General features: G+C 46.7%; 1 protein-coding gene across 1 annotated transcript in view; it reads right to left on the reverse strand.

Annotated features, from left to right (window-relative positions):
* The window catches only part of SPSB1 (splA/ryanodine receptor domain and SOCS box containing 1), a 35,618-nt gene extending 20,442 nt beyond the window's left edge, over positions 1–15,176 (reverse strand). Inside the window, exon 1 of the mRNA XM_086625561.1 lies at positions 15,140–15,176. The gene's annotated coding sequence lies outside the window, so the exon portion shown is untranslated. The remainder of the gene's footprint in view (positions 1–15,139) is intronic.
* Between the last annotated feature and the right edge of the window lie 7,746 nt (positions 15,177–22,922).

Here is a 22,922-nt window from a genome sequence, read left to right on the forward strand (position 1 = left end):
AGTGCAACAAGTTTTCTAAGGATCCAGAGGCACAGCATTGTGCCAAGTACTGCCAACTGCTATGGCAAAATAAACCCCTATATGATGATGGTAGAAAACCTCATGACATATCGATGGATGGGTTCAGAGAAAGAAGATAAAGCACACTTGCGTGGCTGCTCTGAGAGCCTAAAAACACTAGTATCCTTCTGAGGGCAGCCTGTTCTAAAGGGAACAATACTATTGTCAAAGCAAAAAGACTTGCTGCTACTAAGTGTTCAGCAGTACTGCAGGATAGAGGGTAGTTGCGAAATTAGATCGGAGTCAAATTTTGGTTTGTAGCTCACCTTTGACATTGAGACAACACCAGAAGCAAGCTTTTCTTTATACCAATGTTTAATTAAAGAGGTTTTAGTAGAAATGCTGAGACTTGAAACAACTAATTCATCTCCTCTGTGCTTCAGGGTGATTTGTAGGACAGAAATTGGTTATGAGAGTTTCTTAGATAAGCTGGGAAACAAAACCAAAACCACCAGATTCTAGACTGGCTATGCAGGAGATAAGTCTTGTTGTCTATCAGCTAACAAAGCAGCCTACCCACTTGCAGATTTTAACTTATAGTATCACAGAAAGATGCCTATACAAGCTTATTTCATAGAATCATGGACTAATTCAGGCTGGAAAGGACCTCAGGAGGTCTCTAGTCCAATCTCCTCAAAGAAGGGTCAGACTAGGTTACTCAGGCCTTTCAGTTTACTCTTGTAAACCTTCAAAAACAGATACTGTACAACCTCTGGGCAACCTGTTCCAATGCTTGACAAGCCTCATGGTGACAAAACTTCTCCTTATACTTAGGGTTATGCATCTTCCTCCCTGTTCAAGTCATTGCAGTTTCTTAATCAGCCAGTTTCAGGTTGAATTTAGTGTTAAGCCTCAGGTCAAATAAATCCTAAACAAGAAAATGTCGTTCAGCCTTTTGTACTAGCTCTTTGTGCCTTCTTACTGGACAGTGAATTACCCTAAGCAATAAGAACACAGATCTAGTTCACAGGTCTTTGTTTTAACATGTCACATGGCAAAGCTCAGCATTCCTCTACAACGCTTACCCCAATCTCTTCATCCTAGGCTTGGTTAAGTGTAGAAAAAGATAAGTGAAGTTACATCCTTGCGTAGAAAGACTCAGTAGATCTTTCGTAACTTCAACTATAGATTCAGGTCTTTCCTGTCCTGAGGTCTGTGGAGACTGAGGGTGTCACCACTGCAGACAAAAACCTCACAAGAGCAGACAGTTGAGTCACTGAGGAAGTGATTTTTTTCATACTGTTTAGGAAACCATTCTGTTCACTTAGCAAAAGGATGTTTTCAGAAGTCAACAGCCCTGCACATGCATCCAAAGCAGGAGCTCGTCACGCGAGTTTAAATCAAGTGTTTAAATCAAGTTTAGGCTTCCTAACCTGAAAGCCTGTCAGATTCTTCAATGCCTCCAGCACTTACCTATATGCAAAAAAGCCTTCTGTGGCCATCCTCACTAGGTCTGGTAGTTTCAGTAGGACCATGCATGCTAAAAACCACCCACTACACTACCACTTAAAAAAAAAAAGCCTTTCACAATTCATCTCCAAAAGCATCTGGCTTCTACAGCTTTCTAGGGGCTATTTCCCTTAGCCCCTACTCTCAAATGAGATCTTGGACCCATAACCTGTACATCAGACATGCCTCTGCTGCATAAGATAGTTCTTGTAACATGCTAAATGATGACAGCAACATCTTTTATTCCATGTCCCGACCACTAGCCAAGTCAACCATGGACTGTTTCAGAATTCTTCATTCCCCAGAGTCACCTACCACATGAGCAATGCTGTGGCCTTATCCACCAGCTGCCCTCCCTATGAGGGCAGGCATGCTTGAGCATCTCCCTTGGAAACAATCCTCCCGACACATGCAGCTTAGCTACATCACCCTTTAGGAAGTACTGCACCTTACAGGAACAGAGTTCATCTTTTTAAGTGGAAAAGATGAAAGCCAGAAGCTGGATGTTCACACCAATCTCCTGCTCAGTACAAGTCTTTGAAGGCAGGAAGGCTAAGGAGGGCAGGGTGGACAGGGAAAAAAACAACTGGCTGGAGGATACAGATGACTTCACTACCATCATGAAGTGTCTGAAGACTTATGTTCTCCTCAGCTCCTTCCCCCTGCTGTGCTCCACCTTAAGCTACGTAGTTGGCACTCTTGTGATAGCATTAGCCACACGCTGCTGCTTATAGTCATCTGGAAAGAAAACAATCTGCAGCAACACTGTGCATCAACATCTGCCACCCTCTTCCTCATGTACAGCCTCACCTTGAGAAGCTCAGCTTCATCTATACCTCCAACCCAAAAAGAACAGTCACTGATGTTCCCTGGCAAGGAGGGATCTACATGTTAACTTAGAGCAAGCAAGGTTCAGGAGCTTCCAACCCTCAGATTTGTTTCAAAGGAACACAGAATTACCTTCAAGATAAAAATAACAGTTTTATTATCGAAGTTAACTAGGTACTTTGCTTTGAAATACAATTTCTTCCTCTGCATCAAAGGGCTGTTAATTTTAGTCTTGTAGCAAAAAAAAGTAGAAGAAATGAAAGCAGCATCTGCTTGGAAGAGATGAATGCAAGATAAAAGGTGTCTGTGACAGAAAGCTGGCAGCAGCCTTATGTTTTCTATTCAAGTTTGATCTGGGAACAACAACAACCCTTAAAGCATAACAAAAGCTGTGGAAAAACCCTTTCCAAACCCAACAACATAGCCAGAAGATGCAATTTCTCTTCTGCAATTACTGCAACAGCCAGTTGAGGTGAAGAATCCAGACAAATCCAAACTTGCTATCCTAGTGTAATCAAGCACCTTGACTTGTTTAAGTCCACAATATCTCCCCTTCAGATTCCAATTCCCTCTTCCCCTCCAAGTCTCCAGAGGGAAAGCATTTTCAGAGGGATCTCCCTTAGCAAAAAGGGAAGCAGTGTCACCCCAGGGCAGAAGACCTCCAGAATGTCTGGGCATAAATACCTTGCAATTCAGCCAATAGAGGAAAAAAAAGCATTGGCATTTCTCATCTGCCTAGTACGGTCTGTTCTTTGCAGAGTCAAGTCAGGATCATGATGAGTTTGTTACACAAGTTTATAGACATGCTCAATTCTAGTTCTGTAACAGTAAAAGAAGCACTGAAGTTTTTAACAAAAGTGTATATCAAGGGTAGGTCAACTGTGCTCTGTTTTAAGTGGATTTACTAGCATTTCACACATTAGGGGAAGAGACAGTAGCTTTCAGAGCACTGAAAGCATCAGGAAGAGCAGCCATGCTGTGGTGTACACAGGTCTTCTGCTGGAAACAAGCTGAAGAGAAAATTCATGTTCTGCAGTGCCACTCACACCATCTAAGCAGGGAGAAGAGTATAAACACCTTGCTCTTGTCCACCCCTTGCTCCAGTATCTCTGAGACAAGTCCATGTAAATTTATTTTCTATGCAGACTCATTAGTTTTACAGAGGGTCACCTTGATCTGCCATCCTGAGGTTCCAGGTGGGGAAGGACTGTTTTCTGCCCTTTCCCCATGCTTTTTAGTAGCACCAAGCTTCATCTGCTAGAGCTTGGGGCAAGCATCCAGACAGGACTAGATAGCAACTAGCACAAAGGTACAAGAAGCTCACATGAAAACCACCTATGAAACATGGATCCAATATAGGATTTGCAGAATCTAAATGGTATGTTAATAACTATCCACACATTTATTGCTTTACTTCAGCCCAGGATTTCTGCAGCGGAAGCATGGATCTCCATCCCTCCACAGATTAGCAGTTAACATGGAAAGTTACTTCTATCTAATCTTTAAACTTTTCAAAACTATCAAGCAAAGAGAAGCCAACATAGTGCACTCTGCCTGACCCAACCCTAGAAAGATGTGTTCACCTCTCATTTCTGAAGCAGCTGCCAGCAGCTCTCCAACTCAAACATTGGTTAGATGAGCAAAAACCCAAAGAAAGAACCAGATAAACACACAACAGACTAGTGCCGAGACATTTGTCAACATTCAGCAAACCACTCCAGCAGTATGCTTAGTAAGGTAAGCCCTCCACGTCCAGGAATACACACAAGCAACAAGCCATCTCCCAGCAGCTCTCAAAGTGCTGAACTAGGAGGATATTCCTGGCAGACAGATTACACAAGAGACAAGTCACACTGCCAGCTTTACTGGAACATACACAGCAACTCCCCAAAGCAGAGCATTCTGGGATGATGCCTCACTAGATTCCTGACTTGTTATTAGCCAAAAAAGTTTAATGACATGGTTAGACTCTGTGTTTAAATGTAATTGACCTAGGACATGCCATAATTAGGAAGAGAGACACTGTACATCTCAAGAAAGACTACAGCTGGGCAGGCTCAGCATGATGCAATGTTTTGCTTTCACCATTACCTGAAAGTGTCCTTGGAAATTGCTATGGTTGGTTGAGATAGGCAGGGTGACCAAAAGCTTCACCTGAGCTCTTACATCATCCAGCAAAAGGCTTCACATAACAGCAGGTTTAGAAAGTCTTTTAGCCTGACTGCTTGAAGTTTTATCCCTGTACAAGTGCAACTAGACAAATCAGATTGGGAAGCGCAGAGCACGCCAAAATGAAATGTATTAAAGCGGATTATACAAACTGTGGCTGCAGGAATACACATGCTGCCTTCGGAGGACATCTGCACGGTAAGGTAGCCAGATATCCAAAACCAATTTTTTCCTGGAAATAACAGTTGTGGTAATGCAGAACAAATGTTTTTGCCAAAAAAGCACGACCAAGACATGCACCTACAGCACTGTTCACAGTTGCTTCACTACTGGTTAGTGGAATGGAGCTGGAATTTAGTGGAAAGGAGTGGAATTTGTCCCTTAGTCATGCTGGGATACACTCAGAAATGCATTCCTAAGCAACGGTTCCACTATTTCAAGCTCTATAAATCAAGTGATATTTTAAGTGGCTTCCTTATCATCTCCTGTATACCAACTTTGAGCTACAACTCAGTCAGTTTAAGCAACAAAACAAATCTGTATCTATCTGCAAAGATGGCAGCTACTAACACATGATGTTCATAAGGAAGGTTCCATAACAGCCCAAGCTGCTTTGAAAAGATCTTTCCTTTAAATTAGGAAGCACAGTTTCCTGCAGGGAAGGAAAGAGATGGCCACTGCTCAATGTCTGAGGTCTATGTGAGGGTGAGGGGATGCTAAACTGGTTTTGATCCCTCCTGTTTCCACCTCCCAAATGCCCTGACACCACCACAGACACCTGAGTAAGCAACATTTCAAGAACATGCATGTTCACCATCTCTTCCTTCCCTCCCCAGCATTTCTCAGCAGACTAAACTGTGGGTTTCCTCTCTCAAACAGCAAAATTCCAGTACCTGTAATTAAGTCGACAGCTTTCTGCTGTGACTATTACAGACATTGCCATCTGAGTCCCCTTCCTTAACATTACCCATTCAAAAACCTCTCCAATGCAGAAGACAAGAAACAGCACAGCAGTCAGTGATGAGACAAGTTCATTAGATGTAAGCGAGCCTGAGTTGTCTTATCTAGGAATTAAACAGCTGCCAGGTACTTTTACAGTTCAAAGGCAAGACAAAAGCTGCACAGTCGACCTATCCTCCCAGCATACCACAGTCATCACAGGTCCTCATAAGTCAACGTGCCTTCTAAATAAGTGTTTAATATAAACATTTGTACAGTCACTTAATGCCTCGTGAACAAAGCTATTTGATGTGGGCCACAGAAAGCTCCTATGACATCAATGGAAAGTTTCCAATGAGGAAACCAAGTTTGAAACACATTAGTAGAACTTAAGAAATAGAGAGAGGAAGAAACCTTGTAGAAACAGTCAAAAGATCTGTTCTTAAGAAAGATGCACTTAATATACTCAGGAATAAGCAGAAGAGATAAGCTGCCTTGCTTTTCAGTGAGTAAGAACTGTAGAGATGTAAGCACAGTTAACTGTTGCCTTCAGCATCTAAGCTTCTGTCTTTTTAAGGCTGGTCAGTCTCAGCCAAAGTATATTCAACTGTTTTTTCAGCTTTTCCTTTGGAAGAGGCTTTGCCCAGATTTGCTGTGTAGAAGCATCGATTTGAAAGTAAGAAGCCCACCGTCACCCACCGTTCAGTGCACCACAACCTCCCAAAGATGAAACAGACTGTTAGAATATCTAATGCCTGGAGTATCAAACAAAGCCACCACATCCAGCAGTATTTTCCTCCCTTAAAGGCCTCATACTAGAATAAAATCTTACCTTATAGCTCTAGTTCTGCAGTCCGTTCATTGCACTACTAGTTCTAACACTCAATGAAAGTATAAGGTGAAGTCACCCTATACACTCATCCCCTATAGATTATCCTAATGCTTTAGTGGTGTTATATTGGGACTTGAAAAAGCTGGCTACGGAGATACTCGCCCTGGCTAAATGCATCTAGGCATGTATTAATTGGACTGCTCAGCTTTTTCTATCAGACTTGCAAGCAAAAAGTTACATGCAACTTGTTACATTCAGCAACCTGCAAAGCCATCTCTTCTACTGCTGCCAGCCTGTCACCTACTGGGCCATCTGCTTTGTCCACTCAGGCCTAAGGAGAGGACTTCCATTTGACACCTGTCCAGCACCACAACCCTAGGTCAGATGCGATTTCCATGACAAGCTTTGTGTGTGGGTGTCTTAGGTATGCCAAAACAAGATTTAAGAGCATGTTGAACACTGCATTAGCACAAAAGCCATCTCAACAGTAAAATCACTGATGAGGCTTCTGCTGTGCTGTTTTGCACCTTGAAATGGAGATTCCCTTGAGGCCATGTTCTTCACAAACAATCTAGACTGGGGATTGGCTGGCATTTTTTTGGAAGGTTTGAAGACAGTCTAATCCAAACAACATAAGAATATATGCCTCCAAACAAGGACGGGTTATAATACTCTGTCTTCTTCACCTTAAGCTTGAAAACCATTCTCCTACCTCAAACACACAGGGAATTTGTCATCAGGCTTAATATAAGGTGTACAGTACACTGCTCCCCAGTGCCCACCGAGGTCTTACCTGCATCAAGAAGTCTCTTCTCACTTAATGCTCCAAGAGCTATTCAGTCCCTGTTTCTTACCAGAAACAGCGAAACCAACGACAGCCATCCTTCTCCATCTTCACAGAAAAGGGTTGCTATACTTATCCCATAAAACACAGCCCAGTTGGGGATAAGCCATATATCTTACCTTGCTCTTCTGTGTTTCTAGATCCATGCCAAAAGCCATGCCACTCCTGTGGCCCAAAGCCCAACTAAGCTTAGTTGCCTACTAAGCTTAGTCAGGAGACACTACACATCCCACCAGCAGTGTGCAGTCAATGGAAATTACATTTACCCTCACTGTTAATATGCTGCCTCGTGGTTGTGCCCACAGAAGCAAGCTGAGCTGTTCTACGTAGAGGGATCTGGCTAGGAAGGGAACACCAGCATGCACTTACCACCATATCCCTACATCAAGGGACAAAGATGGAAGGCACTTCATAATTTTCCATCAGCCAAATTCCTTTCTGGAGAAAACATGTACAGCAGACAGTCCTTATAGAAAAAGTACCACCACGTACATATGCAAGTACACCTCGTAGCAAAGATTCTCCTCTTCCAAAACTAATAAGCTCAGTAAAGCAGCAGATTCACCAAGTTCCTTGTAGGCAAACATCTGGACATATCTGCCATCCTGGAGTGACACAGCATACTTGGCAAGTTTCCCCTAGTAAAACGGCGCACTGCTCTGGCTATGGAGCAAGCAGGAGGGTAGTTGCACAATCACAGTCTGCCTGCAGATGTGGGTTATTACTCCTTCCAGGCTCTCTCTAGTCAGGTGTCCCCTCCCACCTAAAGTGTTGACACACAAAGCTGTGCCTCTTGCAAATCCAGCTCAGTGTCCACGCACCAGGCTTTATCTGATTAGTCGGATAAAGCCTTGTGATTTAGCATTATTCATGCCAGAAGTGCAGATTTGTGCCTGTTTGGGCACATATGACCGGCCCCTTCCACACTCTCATTGGAAAGCAACATCTTACAGCCACTTGGCATGTCTCACACCCAGAAGATCAGAAGCACATGAGGAACACTAGTATCTCAATGAAACAGGAAAGATTCAGCTAGGGAATGTGTAAAGTGAACCCTCCAGGAAAGCTCTCAGTTCCTTCAAAAGTTGCTTCTTGAGAACACTGAGTTAAGAAAGGTAAATTTAGCAGCTTGTTGGTCCTTGAATTAATTCACCTTGAGATGATCTACTACGGCAGATGTTAAGAACAAACTACAGTATCTAAATTCCAGGATGAACCTCAGCCACTGAAATGGACCCATATTAACAAACTTAAGATAAACACTTTGCCCTTTCTTCTTCCCATCCCAACACACAGCAAATCAAACCCACAACTTGGAAAACCAGTAGCATATTACCATGCAGGTCTGCCTCACTCCCTGGCTTTTCACCATTACTCAAGCTCACAGTCACTTCACAGCAGATTAGCTGCCCCTTTTTAACTTCTGCACAGCAGCTGTACATTGGCAAGACAGTGTGCCACATACCTAACCTTACAGCAATATCCTGCTGGAATCAGTGCCATGTGTGCAGTCCTTCTACCCTTTTCCTCTTAGGCTGCAAACTAAGCTATGCTAGCAAGATCCAAGAGATGCATGTGCCTGAATCAATACCAGAGTCAAGTCTGAGGCTGAAACCACTTAGAACTGCCTGTCTGATCCTCGTTACACAAGGAGACACATAGCACTCCAAAAAAGCTGTGAGGTAACAGGGAGGAAAGCAATGACCTGGCTCACAAAATAATGAAACCTGTTCATTAGATTGATTCACTCCCACCCCAGCTCCATTTTGTTCCAGCTGGAATTGCACAATAAGCCACATGGAAAACCCCAGAACATGAGTAGTGAAACTGTGTGGGACATCAGGCAAGGAAGCCAAGTGTTCAAGCCAGTAGCACAGAACCTTGACAGCAAGCTGTAGGCTAACAACACAGCACAGCCTGCAGCAGCTCATGCCTCTCATAAAACCCCAGAACAGAAAGTCCAAGCAACTACATTTCCTGCCCATAGGAGTCAAGCCAGGTACCTTCTGGATTCACACAGATCCCAAACCTCTTTTCAGCTAAAGCATCAACAGGTTTCTTCTACAGCTGCTCAACAGTTCATAGGAACCAGGACATAAACACTAATTCTCCCAGTTCAGCTTACCCCTTACCAGCTGGTCCACAAAGTTTCAGGTATTTCTTTACATGGGCGCCACTTGAAACTTCAAGTCCCAGATGTACTAGTGCCCTGGGATTATCATGAAAGAAAGTAATCCCTCCCTCCTTGTCCAAGTTCAATAACACGACCAGTTTAGCCTTTAAATAGCATGGAGGGGCTGTCTATCAAAAAGATAGACCCCATGGAGAACTGCTGACAACGCAGCACTTACCCCATCCATTCCACAAACCCAGTGTCCCAATTCCTTCGTAGTATGGACTGAAGACTACTGTTTGGAAGCATTTCAAGGGTCATCATTCTCTTCTCACTGAGAAGCAATGCTTCTTTCCCTGCAGCACAGCTCACTGGGCTATACCATTACAGACCCAGGGATCCTGAAGCTCGATATGACAGTGAATTAGGGTACAGGTAAGAACTGCACTTTAGTAAACTCTGGGACTTCCTTTAAGTCTCCAAATACTGTAGTTGAAATCCAGACAGTTTTCACATCTCTACTTAAAGCAGATTTCAACTTCCAAAAGGCCATTCAAACCTGACGTTACCCACAGTGAAGTTCTCAAAAGTTTAAACTAAGAATTTCTAAACATCTGAGACCAATGTAGCCTTCTCATGTAGAAAACTGCTTGGCCTTACCCCTTGCTTGCTTTTCTTGGCTGTTTACCATCTGTGGCTCATGTTCTTTAGAACTAAATTGTTTCTGCAGTTTTTGTGCAACCAAGCGCCTTTGTACATTTATGGTGTCAAGGCCCCATCTGGGATCTCCTTGGGACAGATTCCTGAGTTGATAACATACCAGCTATCCAAAGAAAGCAGTTTGAAACTAACATCTACACAGCTGCTCCAACTTACAAGCTTCATCAAATTCCCCTCTCAGGCTAAAAGAAAAAGCCCATGTTTGGTAACTCCATTCAGACATTACCACCTTCTGCCACAAAGCTTGGAAGTCAAAAGTTTTTGTTCTCATTTGGAAATCAGGCAGATGGTGGCAGTGGTTTTGGTGGGTTTGTTTGTCTCGTTTTTTAAGTAAAAAGCTTTCTCCTCCCAGAGGAAGTTTTGCAGGTTAAAAGCCTTACTATTATACAGTAGCAGTGCTGCTTCAGTTTGAAGTCTGCCTTCTTGTGTTCTAGAAGAGAAAAAAACTAGCAGAGCCATAAGACAAAAAAATGTTAGTAGACAAGACTCTCCAGCATTAAAGAAAAACAATAAGGCAGGGGCAGGTGGCTGCTTCTCTACCAAGATCAGAAAAAAACGTTAATCCAAAAATCTTTGAAGCTGAATTTCAATGCTGCTTAAGCACAGCACAGAACTAGAAAGGAGGATGGCAAGACATCTACCACATGAATGAAACGCTAGAAAGTCAATGGCCCGCTAGGCCCCCCAACTCCTAGCTGTGTACTGTGGACAGAAACGGCATTTCCCACCTTTTCCACTCCACTGCCAGAAATCCCTGCATCATAAGTCTTTTCTATTCCAATCACTTCAAAGAGCCACAGGGTAGGGGTAGATGCCATTAAATAAAACCTGGTTATTTTTATCTATCCCTGCCAAAGGTGATCAGACAAGAAAAACGTTAGGTTTATTTTCTCCCTTTTTAAAAATCCTAGAGCAAAACGTTGAGCGATTGAAGCAAGGCCACACATCAAGTCAGATGTATATAAAGGATTAGCCCACAGCTGTCCCTCCTGGCTTGCAGCCCTACACTCATCCCTCTAAACCACACTCCCTGGGGCACACACGATACTGTCAGATTGCCACAAGCACCAGCTGGTGGAAAACTCTGGACCTTCAGCCGAATCCCAAGCATGACAATATGTGACAAAAAGAACAGTTCCCAGCAGTCATGAGACAGCACCAAGCACCCATCTCACTGCCCAGCACTTACATCTGCTCATCCCAGTGGTCCAGGCCCAGAGCTCAAGCATAAAGTTAAGATGCTAAGAAACTGTTCCTCCCTCCGTACACTTTCCGAAGAAGCAGCTTCTGCAAAGGCAGCCAGCAGTACCCAGGCAGTCCATTGGGGTAGGACTGTTTAAGTTTTACTCAATTTCAGCTCAACAGCAGGACATTATTCATGGTTCAGCTGACTGTTCTGTCACTGCCTTAACATGCTGGGGGTGGACATCAATAGAGCATCCAACTCACACTAATTCTATTTTTACTAGGTAAAATCTGCTGTATTTCCTTCCCTTAAACACTACGCAGAGTTGAGGCAACTTGTGCCACCCCATAGCTACAGAAAGCAGCTTCCATACTCAACTAACACACAAAATGAAGATTTAAATCACATTCACTTCATAAAAACATTCCTTAGTCACACACAGTTTCCAGATGGGCAACTCCAGAGCATCAGTAACTCTTGAGCCTTTCCAGGATCAAAACCATCCTAGCACAGCCTGCTTCCAGAGCTCGCACAGGTTTGTTTCAAGATCACACTGGATCCCTGTTTCAGGCAGATGGTGACAGATGGTCTAGTGACTACAAGACACTATTAGAAAGTCACTGGCTTTTAAATCCTCCATAACAGAAAGAATTTGCAACTGACATTTTGGTTGACATGAAGAAACCTTCGTATTTCAAAAAGGAAAAGAAGAATCCAGCTGGACTGACTGCAAGGGAGGGAAGTCAAGCCTTGCTGATGAAGACGTACAGGAATTTGTTAGCACTTCAGTGCTGGGTCAGTTATTCCAATCACTGAACAGGAGGAAGATTTCACTGCCACCAAGAATGTCAATTCCAGCAACTGAGTCAGGGAAAAATTGCCAAACATACCTAACAACTCTAGCAACACGTGTTTGAATGCCTACTACTGAGTTGCAAGTTCATCAGGGAAGATAACTAGAACAAAAGGAAGTCAGTGAAAGAGCTAGACTGACATTCATTCTCTTGCTTCAAACTTTCTTCTTCTTGACAGTTATGTGAAGCTGTTTGTGCACAGACACAGCAGAACCTAAGCAGTCTGCCTTTTGGTGGAAGGATCAGGGTAGATAACAGATTGTTCTAGACCTCTCAGCTGTGAGGCAAGTAGAAGACATACAAGAAGGTCCTTCAAGTCTCCCAATGATATGCAATAATCTCCCCCAGCAATAATTTATTGAAACAGTGGCAGTTGTAGCAGTTACATGGAGTAAATCAAGGGAAGATTTTTTTTGTTGCTCAGAGCAGTGTAGTAACTGGAAGTGAGTCAACACCTTGACATCAACCCATTCTGCAAGGGCCACCAGCAAAGTAGTCCAGTGACTGCAGTTTGGTAGTTCTCAGACACTTACTCACTTCTATTCTGCAGGCATCACACAGCTTTGTCTAGAAGCAAATAGTGTGTAACTTGTATCTTGTACCAGCAACTTGTTAAGTCACATCATGTGCCTGCAAATATAAAGAAGCAGGGCAGCGAGTTTCTCAGCAAACCACATATGCCAGCCTTGGACAGAGTCAAGGTTAGGGAAACTCATACTGAAACAGAGCTTGTTAGTATAATTCATGTAGATATAGCAAGATGGTTTTCCACTGCTAGAACGCTACAACACTCTACTAGTTACTACAAGTACAAGCCTCCTTCCACAGGACATGAAGATAAGCACAGCCCAGCTGAGGTCACCCCATTGATACTCCCTGCCAACACCAGTCAATCCTCAGTCCCCTTGTCAACACAAGCCCTCAGTGACTCCAGCCTCAGTCAGTACAGGTGTACTACAGCCCAAAACTGTAAGCACAAACTTGCATTGGCCTATCCGAGCCAGCCTGATGGAATTGGCTATCAGGTGCCAATTCCAGCGTATTCAGTGGCACCAGCCACAAAATTTGTCCAAGACACAAACCTCAGACAGCTGCAGAGAATACTCCCTTCCACATCTTACTTTCTTCAAACACTACATTGTGACTTGGAAGATTAACTGTCAGCACGATCTGCACTCATTCACTAAGCCTGGCATACACAGTGTCCCGACTGGCTCGCTAGCTACAGATTTTTAATTCCAGTAACTTCATGAATTCTTAATTAGCCCTCATAAGACAGACTTGACAAGACAAGCAGCCCTTGCAGACTGCTTTCTTGTTCTGAGGAAAGGAAATGTAGGGGCTCAGGGGAAAAAAAAAAAAGACACAGGAGAGCAATGAGCAGAGCACCTTTTCCATGTCCAGGATCTAGCAGCAGTGGACTGACTCCACACAAATGCAGCACATATCAGCTCGCCAGTTCCTGGAACACAAGACCTCATCTCAGAAGTATTTAACATAAGTTTACAAACAAACTCCAACCAACATTATAGTGCACTTCAGTAACCTCTGAAGTAGAGGAGAGAGGCTGCAAAAGCCTGCTGCTGATGTACTGCAACAACACGATGCCCCCCAGAGGAATACACTGCTAAAGTTCATCCCTTGCCTTCATAAGAACCAAGGGGGAGATAAATAAATCGCTGCTTTATGCATTCATCATCACAACTGCTGAGAGCCATGCCAGGGCCAGGAGCCAAGCGTACTGACAGCGCAGGGAGGAGACAGGCGCAGCAGCCACTGGTTGGTCAGGGAAGACACTCCGCCACAACACAGTTAAGTGCTTCTCGGCATCACCATTCACTTTGTAAACATTAGCACAGCTCCATCGCATTCCCAATAGTTCCCTTATCAACTCACCACAGAAATATCCTTCCTCGCAGGCTTGGGATAGCCACTTAGACCCCATCCATCCTATGGGCAGATCTCTCTTACTGCAAGCCACTGGAAACTCCACATAGTTTGGTTCCAGCAATTTAGCAGTCAGCTTGCACCCAGCAAGACTAATCTACCAATACTACTGTGCTTTGCAATGAAGAACCTGGGTAGAAATGAGACATTAGAGGTGCAGCAGAAATGAAGATCCCTTTCGAGACAAAAGGTTCATAAACTCATTCTGTATCGTTATCAGGAAAAAAAGCTTATCTTTTTCCAAGGTAGCAACTCCCAGTTTTACAATCATTTTGTAAACTTCCTTATCTTGAGCAATGGCTCAGACAATCCATAGGTTTCTAATCAGGCATGGCCACCACCACTTATCAGCCACGCTGACCACTCACTTCTCAGCCAGGTAAAATAAGAGGAACAACTGGCATACTTCAGCACAAGACTAACCTATTCCCCTAACAGTCTAGGCACTTCAAATCCAGGATTACATAAGCTCCCGTTGCATTAGCACAGGTTTACATAGTAAAAAACCAGACGTATTAATTAGGCCTCGTAAGGTGTGCTCCAGAGACCACCACTGGAACCACAGACACTGAACAAACAACCTGACTTCCGCAGCGACCTGAAGACCTCCGAGCTGACATTATCAGTGTTTGCTTTTCAAATCCGCGCACGGCCACACCAGCTGGCCTCCGGCGGCCGCCCACCTCCCTGCATCCCAGCCGCGGCTCCAGGAGCCCCGCAAACGCCGGGAGCCCTTCGGGCCCGCCTGAGCAACGGGTGCCCCGTTAACCCCAGCGCTCCGGGATACCGGAGTAACCGGCCACCGTGCCCGTGCCCCACCGGCACCAGTGCTCCCCACGGACGGGGCTCGCACAGCAAACGCCCCACGGTGCCCGAGCCGCCCGCGGCTCGCAAGCGCCTTCCAGCTGCTCAGAAAGCTTGGCCTCCCCCCGCCCGGCGGCTGTTGTTTTTGTTAAGCTGGCATCGGTTCCGGGCAGCTCGCACGGGAGGGAGGGGAGCGGGGGAGGAGAGACCCGCTCCGCGCCCGCTGGGAACGGCGGCTCCGCGGAGGGAGGGCGGCGGAGGCCGCGGCAGCCCAGAGCCCCATCCCAGGCGGGGAGCCCGGCCGGTCGCCACCGCCCCGGGGAAGGGCCACCGCGGAGCCGCCCGGGCCCGCGGGCACCCGCCTCGCACCGCGCCCGCCCCCGCCGGCTCCTACCGTTCCCGGGCTGCCGGCCAGACCATGGCAGCGGCCGGGCCGGGGCCCCGCCGCAGGCTGCTCCCGGGGCCGCGGTGCGCAGCGGAGAGCGCAGCGCCCGCCTCTGCCCCGCCGCGGCGGGGAGGCCGGAGCCGCAGCGCCCCAGCTCCTCCCGGCGCCAGGCGCGGCCAGCGGGGCCCGGCCCGTCACATGGCCCAAATAGCGCCCGGCCGCGGCCCCGCTCCGCCCCCGGCCTGGCCCGGGGCGCGGCCCGCTCCGCCCGGGCCCGCTCCCGCCCCGCCCCGCCGCGGGCAGCCCGCCGCGGTGGCGGAGGGGGCGGGCGGCGGGGCGGGGCCGGGGGCGCGGAGGAAGCGGCGGGGCCGGGCGGGGCGGCCGGTAGCGGGGAAAGTCGTTCGTGGCGGGGCAGGAAGAACGGCGGCTCCCGGCTCCGACACGGACCCCCGTCCCGGGCCGGGCCGCGCGTCGCCCGGGTGGAGGCAGACGCGCAAGAGCCGGCCGTGTTTCGGGATGGAATCGGGCTCGTTTAGTTCTTTACTGCCCCGCTGGCTCAAGGAGCGGCTAAAATAGCAGCGAGTTCCAGGCTCGACGCTGTTTCTTTCTTTGTGGACAATCGAGTCGCTTTTTAATGAATTGCATCCTCTGCGTCCTTGTGCAGTGACACAATGTTGCAATGTTTGCATTACAAACTCTCCAGGGAACGCCTGTTTGCTTTTTTAAAACTGATTTGTTTACCAAAATAAACGGGGGAAATACAATTCTGTCCATTTCAGTGTTTTTTCAAAAAGCAACTTTTGGGACAGATTTGGCCCAGTGATGTCTCTTTGAGATGATTCATTTTTCAGTATTCCCAGACAAAAAGAGTCTGTTTGTAGCAATACTGCTTGGAGCTATAAACCAGTAGATTGTAATGAATTAAGCTAGCCATATTGCATGGGATACCTCCAAGGACCACCTAAGAGCTGCAGGAAGTGGTATGAGTGATTCAGGAGGTGGCAGGCTGCCATCTGAGTCAGTACGGAACGAATGCCCCTGCGTGCTGCTGAACTTACTGGTTTTTGGGGTTGGACATTAACATTGGGCCTCGACCAGTTCTCATCACTAATGCTCTTGGGGCACATGTGAAAAAAAGAGCAAGGTTAATTTCTGTGTCCTCATTTTTATGTCCCTACTTCCAGAGGACTTTGCTTTCATCCCGGCTGAACTTCGTTTCCAGCACAGGGCCTTAATTCAAACAAGGTTCAACCGTAAATGTGCAAGTACGTTCCCCTCACCTACCTTTTAATTAGACAGAATACTCTGTCATTTTTCTCCTGCCTGTCCGCCTATTCGGGAGTGGGCAGGTGAGTAGTGGGGAAGGCGATTCCTGGGTGTATACGTGTGCTGGATCTCTGGGAGGCTGGCAGAAGGAGGTATACTCTGCTGAGAGCTGAACAGGCTTTTTGTCACGTTTCATGGGCCATATGTTAACGTACAACTTCGTTATACCAGTGCTTACAAGGAAAAAACTCCTGCAGGTGCACATGGGACAAAATGAAATTACATGGTCCCCAGAGGCCATATGCTCCTCACTGCTAGGTTGGGTCTTCAGTGAGGTGGTCACAGTGGGATGTTCAGCGACATATAATGGGGCAGGGCCCAGTGCTGAACCCACTGAACTGTCAGAAGTCAGAAGAAATGAGTACGACGCGAAGGCCGAGGTGGGGTAGCCTGCTGAATACTCCCCTCCTCGTCACCCATTTCAGGCCAGGCAGTCAAAAAAATCCCAAAAGAGGACTTTAGTCAATGCAGTGAAAGAAATCCTGCGGAACTCCACTGGACAACGTGTGCGTGTGAAGTTGTTCATATCTGCATTCGTATCTTTGCAGGGCTGAGGCAATCATTTGTCAAGCATATTTTGAAGCCCTTGGGGAATAGTTGCTCTATGCCAGCCATTGTGGCTCATTAGGAAAACACACTCACATTAGATTAAATTTTTCACTCTAGCTCACCAGAAACACCAGGGAGTTTGTAGATACAGCACAAATATGTTCTTTCACACCCTGCAAGATAGAAAAAGGAGAAGTTTTATGTTAAATAGATATATATTTGGGTAGCTTTTCCAAAATTACTTTGCCTTGACTTGGTCCTGCTTCATTTAAGTCAATTTTCCCCACTAATTTCAGTGGGAGTTCTTCAGCAATAGTTCCTCCAGCGTGTTGTGAAAATCTTCCCTTTCCTGCAGATTACTGTTCAGCTCTTGGACAGTTAGCCAAACCTTGAGGGCCCATACTCAGAGATCCTGTAAATACTGCTCTGGGGGAGCTGAGGAAGGATTCTGACAGTGCAGACTGGCTCCAGTGTTTTCCGTCAGCACACTTGCAGCTTCTTGTGTGAATCCAACTTTGTGAAGAGTTATCCCAGTTAATCTCCACTGTTCAGAAGATCCACTCCTGTCTCTTCTGCCAATGCCAAAGATGTTAGAGGAATGCGCCAGGCATACGTTAGCTGGAGAGCAAGACAAAGTGAAGTGTTGTCTAGGGAGACTCCAAAACTGCTTAGAATCAGAGTTCTGTGGACCAGATTCTCCTTTACAGTAAATCAAGCTACTACACCTGCTGAAGTACACCTACTTCAAATGTTCTGTTTCATTACTGTCAAGGTAGGAGACTGCTGTAACGCCTCCTGGTGGGAGTGGGGCAAATGCAAGTATGGATTCATAATCTAGAAAGGCAGACGTGAGGCAGTTGTTAATTAGTTGGCTGACAGTAGTTCTTGATGCCTAGAGATGTGTACAGGAAGTTTTCCTCTTAACCTGTCACCTTTTCCTGCCCATCTGCTGTGACCCAGGGGAGTAACAGAGCAATGGCCAGGGTCAGGGTCCTGAAGGAAACCCAAGATCTTGCTTGTGGAGACTCAAAAGCAGGTTCTCCTTGGCCTGCCTAGCCACAGCTGTCTGGGGTCAGCACAGCATGAGCACCTTCTGCAGCAGCAGAGACATGTCATCACTGAGTCCAAGAAAGTTGTGAATCATGTCTGAGAACTGTACAGGAAACTCAGCAGGCTTTAGTCTGCCTGTGAACTCAGCTGCTCTGCTAACTCCACCACAGTCGTGCTACCTGCCTCCCAGCACTGGTCAGCACTCCCACCCGTTATCTCTCCCTGAGCACCCCGCAGCACATGGCCATTGCCAGATGTCAGCTGCTTTGTCTGAGCGCTACTCACAGGCTTGTATTTTCTCATGCACTAGGTCCAGGTGTGCAAGGGTTTCCTGCTCCAACAGATTTCTCTGTTCTTTACAGTGGGAGGGAGAACTGGGGTGGAGGAGGTACAAAAGCAGCAGGGAAGTTGGAGGAAACCAGACGTAACAAGTGCTGAAGCAGAACTTTTCAGCTTTGTGGTGGCTCCTTGCCAGATGAGATCACAGCTCCTATGGAATCTTGTCTCCTTTTATTTCCTTAATATTTGACTTCCTTGCTTCCTTAAGAAGCAGGAATTGCTACTCTTCAATCATGTGCTTTGAATACTGTCTACATCTCAAACAACAGTGAGAACAGTGGCAGAGGGGGTGGCTGACAAATGCCAGTGTTTATGGCCCGCAATGGAATCCCCCTAAGCCTGTTCGGAAAACTAACTGGGGATGGAGCCTGGATTAGAAGAGACTTCTCCGGCTCTCATCCTTGTGAATTTATGCTAAGATTATTAAGAGAGAGGTGGGAGGGTGGAATGGCTTGGCATGCCTCCTTTTTTGTGGTCAGCATTCAGTATTGTAGATTAGCTATAGGGTCTGGAAGTGGATGAGTAACTGCTCTCTGAAAAATGGATCCCTTTGAATGTCTGAAGTTAAGCATTTAAATCCTTCTCAAGGGCACGGACTCTCAGGCTCGTACAGACTTTGTAGATGCACTTTATGCCTGACTGATACTAACCTTGCAGCAGCGGAGTGGTAGACTGTATTGAAAAAGGGGATCCTATTGCTTTGCATTTGGAGGGGGCTGTACAAAGACAGGCAGGCAGAAAGCATGTGGCTTTCTATGCCCTGGGGAGAGGGGGGGAGAGAGAGAGTAAACACTCTGCCCGGAAACATGTACGTGCTGCAAGCAGGCTCTGCCTGTGGGAATTAAGGGAGACAATGCAACAGATAGTGAACAATGAGCGTCTGTAATGTACAGCAACAAAGCCAAAGTAACCCAGTGTGCGGCAGAACAGAGAAAGAGACTGTTAAAACAGCAGCCTCATGAGGTAGAAATCCTGCCAAGCCTGCTCAGAGGACAATCAACAAGCCCTCCTCAGCTGGAAGATGCCTCAATGTGATGGAAAAGGGAGTAAAAGAGTGGGATGGAGGAGGAAAAAAGAGGCATCCCCAAGGGGCCCTTTGCAGGGAAAAAAAATAGTCATTTTCCTTTTAGTTAGTCTCTTCTTGTGAATTCAGATCTCAGCACAGTCAACATGACACTTTGCACACTGCAACACAGATAAATGAGGCTGTTGAATGAAACCCTTTATCAGAAACAAAGTGGAATCCAGGTGTATTGCTGTACCTTCATCTGGAGAGCAGGGGCTTCCTGTGATGTCTCCTGTCACTGCTCCTTTGCCTTTCTGCTTCAGCATAGGGCACTGGATGTGAAGTGGCCTGCCTTAAAGAAAGGGATATATGTGACTCTGGAGCTCTTGGATGCAGAAGACACTCTACAAACTTCCAGTTGTATTTGGAGCAACCCTCACAACACCAGCTAGTTGCCCAGCTAGTTGCCCAGCTACCTTTGAGGTACATGTGCTGCAGATATGACTACCCCTTAAGGACAGCACATGCCAGGAGCACCCCCTTAAAATCACAGTAACTTTACTGGCTGACACAACTGTCTGCAGTAAAAAGGACACATCCTAACACTGCTTTCTGCACTGTATGTCGCAAGTCTGTATGAGGGGGGCTAAGCACATGGTTGCAATCTGTGCATGAGAAGCCATTGGGTGTGGGGAAGCAGAAAAATGAGTTCCTTACCTTTTCCGTGGGGGCCTGTGAACGGAAAATGGTAGCAAGCAGGATAATACAGGAATAGCAGCTGTGGAGTAGCTCCTGGGAGACCAGGCTGACCAGAGAGCTTGGTGTGCCACTGGAGATCAGCGCTCCCCTCTGCGCTGTGTGTGGCTCAAGGAAGAGCAGCAAAAGAGTCGGTGTCACAGGCCCAGCTGTCCAGGTCTGTGCCTTTAGGAAAAGCTCCCTTTGCAGGGCTGGAAAAAGCGATTCCCGTCAGCTCCTGCAGCACGAGGAAGCAGCACCCTCTGCTGCTGCTGTGCTTGTCTCCAGAGCACCTTTTCAGTTACAGACACCTAAGTACTTCCAGAGAGCAGCTCAGGAAAAGCGTCTACAGCAATGCCCCTCTGCGAGTTGAACTGCTGCAGCATGTGGGTGGTTTGGTCATGTCAAAATACTGCTGTTGGGAAAGGAGATGCCAGGCAGCATCTGCTTGCAGCAGATAATAGCAACAAGAACTAGCCCTGGCTGTGTGCTGAAAAGATTTTGACTGCTGCTGTTCCTGGCAAGTGCTTCGGCTGATATTGTTTGATGAACATGACTCGATACACACAACAGGGACACTGTAGGATAAAGCTCTCCATTCTTCCAGCAGCCTTCCTCGGGCCTCCTCCAAACATTTCATATTCTCATGAGGCAGCTAATTTACTATTGCTGCATAGAAAGGGGAACTAAGGCAAGCAACGTGACTCACCCACAGTGAGTCAGTGGAAGAGTCCTGCCCCTTCAGCTCTCTCCTGCTAACCATGGACCAGCGATTCCTATGGGGCTGAGAACACAAGAGAGTCCCAACCCCTCCCACCCCTAAGCAATCCTTCCATGGGGCACAGAGCCATGATGCTGTATCACTACCAAACTGGTTCCCTAGACAGCTGTGGTCTGTGGATCCTGTATCCCTATGATGCAGGATCCATGCAGTCAGATGAATCCTAGCTGCCCATGCTTTTCCCCTGCCTTTTGCTGAAGGCTTTTTTGTTTTTCCCAAATTAAGCTGTTTAACATCAATCAGGTCTATCCCACTTTCCACACAGGATGTGCACACCTTAGAGAGATACAGAGTACTTGGTCTCTTCCTCCTATTTCCTCCCTCTCCCTGAAAGCAAGCTGTCCTTTTCCTAGCATCTGAGCCCAGGTTTTCCTTCTTCATGTGGGGAACTAAGCTAAACTTGGTACTGGCTGCAGCTACAGTCCCCCATATCTCAGCCAGAGACGTGTATTTGAGCTCTGATTCCACTGCCCCCACCAACTCACAATCTCCCTCTCTTCCTCTCTGCAGCAGCAGGGAGCCTCCCCAAATCTGCAAACACACAGTCCTGTGCCAGTCCATAAAATATGCCCACGTAAGAAAAGCAAAGCACAAAAACCCACCCTGAATCCTGTTAAAAACAGGATGGGATCTACAGAAAAGAACCTGCTTAACAGTTTGTGTCTGCACACAGGTCTCATTTCAGCAACACAGCTCCGAGCCAAACATCATTCACACAAGACCCAGATTGTTTCGTGGATAAGGAGATGCCTACAAAAAGGGAGCCCTGTTTAAGGAAAAAATGAGGCGATGTCTGGTCAGAGCGCCACCAGGACATAGTTTCTGCGGGAAATTCCTCTCGGTAGAGCAATCTGTCAAAGGAGAGCCAAGATGTCCCGCCGCAGGGAGCAGCTCGAGGGCACAGGCCTGGCACAGTCTGCAGTGGTGCTTGCAGGAGAACCTGATGCTGCATTGCTACAGGACACCATGCCAGCTCTCTGCAGGGGGAGCAGCTGGAACGAACTGGATCGATTCACATTACCCACAGACATTTCACTTTGTTTCAGGATCGCTTTGGCTCTTGAAACGTACCGTTTTTCACTCTCTCCTCTCCACCTCCTTTCTTGCCCCAGCGTTAAGTTTTGCTGGTTTTACCACCCCTGCCTCTGCTCCCTGTATTTTAGGAGGATTCACAAATCCTGCAACGGCTTGGAGTATCCCTCTTCAGTGATGTGTAACGGTCTCTAAACTAGAAGAAAACTCTCTCTAAACTAGAATTAAACCACTTCTGACCTGGGTGGGAAAACACTGTCTCAGCCCTGTGGCACGACTCTTAAAAATCCTCACTTGCACAACCATCTTCAAATGTATGGGTTGCTTAGATAATTCAGCATCACTAACAGCAAGAGAAAGTATCACACACACATCATAGAAGCGTACCTGGACACGCATGGGAGCACTGGAGAAGGTTTGGACACTAAGGAGGGAAAGACCCACATCACGTGGTACAATAGAAACGCTCTGCTACATCAGCAGCCCAGGGGCTCCACTGAGAACCCACAGCAGTGCTGATGACGGTGCCCTTTCAACGGTGTTCAGGGGAACCAGCATTTGTGAAAGAGAAAACATCTGATGTAAATCCTCCTGTCCTCCTCTTGCCAGGAAAATGAAGTCTTCCCCTGGGGCAACAGGATGAAATAGCTGTCCTCCTCCTCCTCTTTCTGGGAGACCCTGTGCCTTCTCTTTCTATGTAATGGAGGTGCCAGATGAGATTTTCCTGTCACCGAGGAGGAGGTGACTGGTTCTGGACAGGAACACTTGGGTATCAGCTGAACTGGAGGCTGGGCCTCTGCACTGGGACCACACGTAATGCCTTCCTAGCCAGAGTCACAGCACAGCTCATTCTTGAAGTTCAACTGCATAATCTCGGCTCACAGATCTTGAATAGATCATAGTTAAAAATGCAGCTGTATTATAAGGTCTATGTTATTAAGCAACTTTGTACTATGGTGATGGTATCTATCTAG

This window comes from Tauraco erythrolophus, chromosome 23, assembly GCF_009769465.1.
Source record: "Tauraco erythrolophus isolate bTauEry1 chromosome 23, bTauEry1.pri, whole genome shotgun sequence".
NCBI classification, from domain to species: domain Eukaryota; kingdom Metazoa; phylum Chordata; class Aves; order Musophagiformes; family Musophagidae; genus Tauraco; species Tauraco erythrolophus.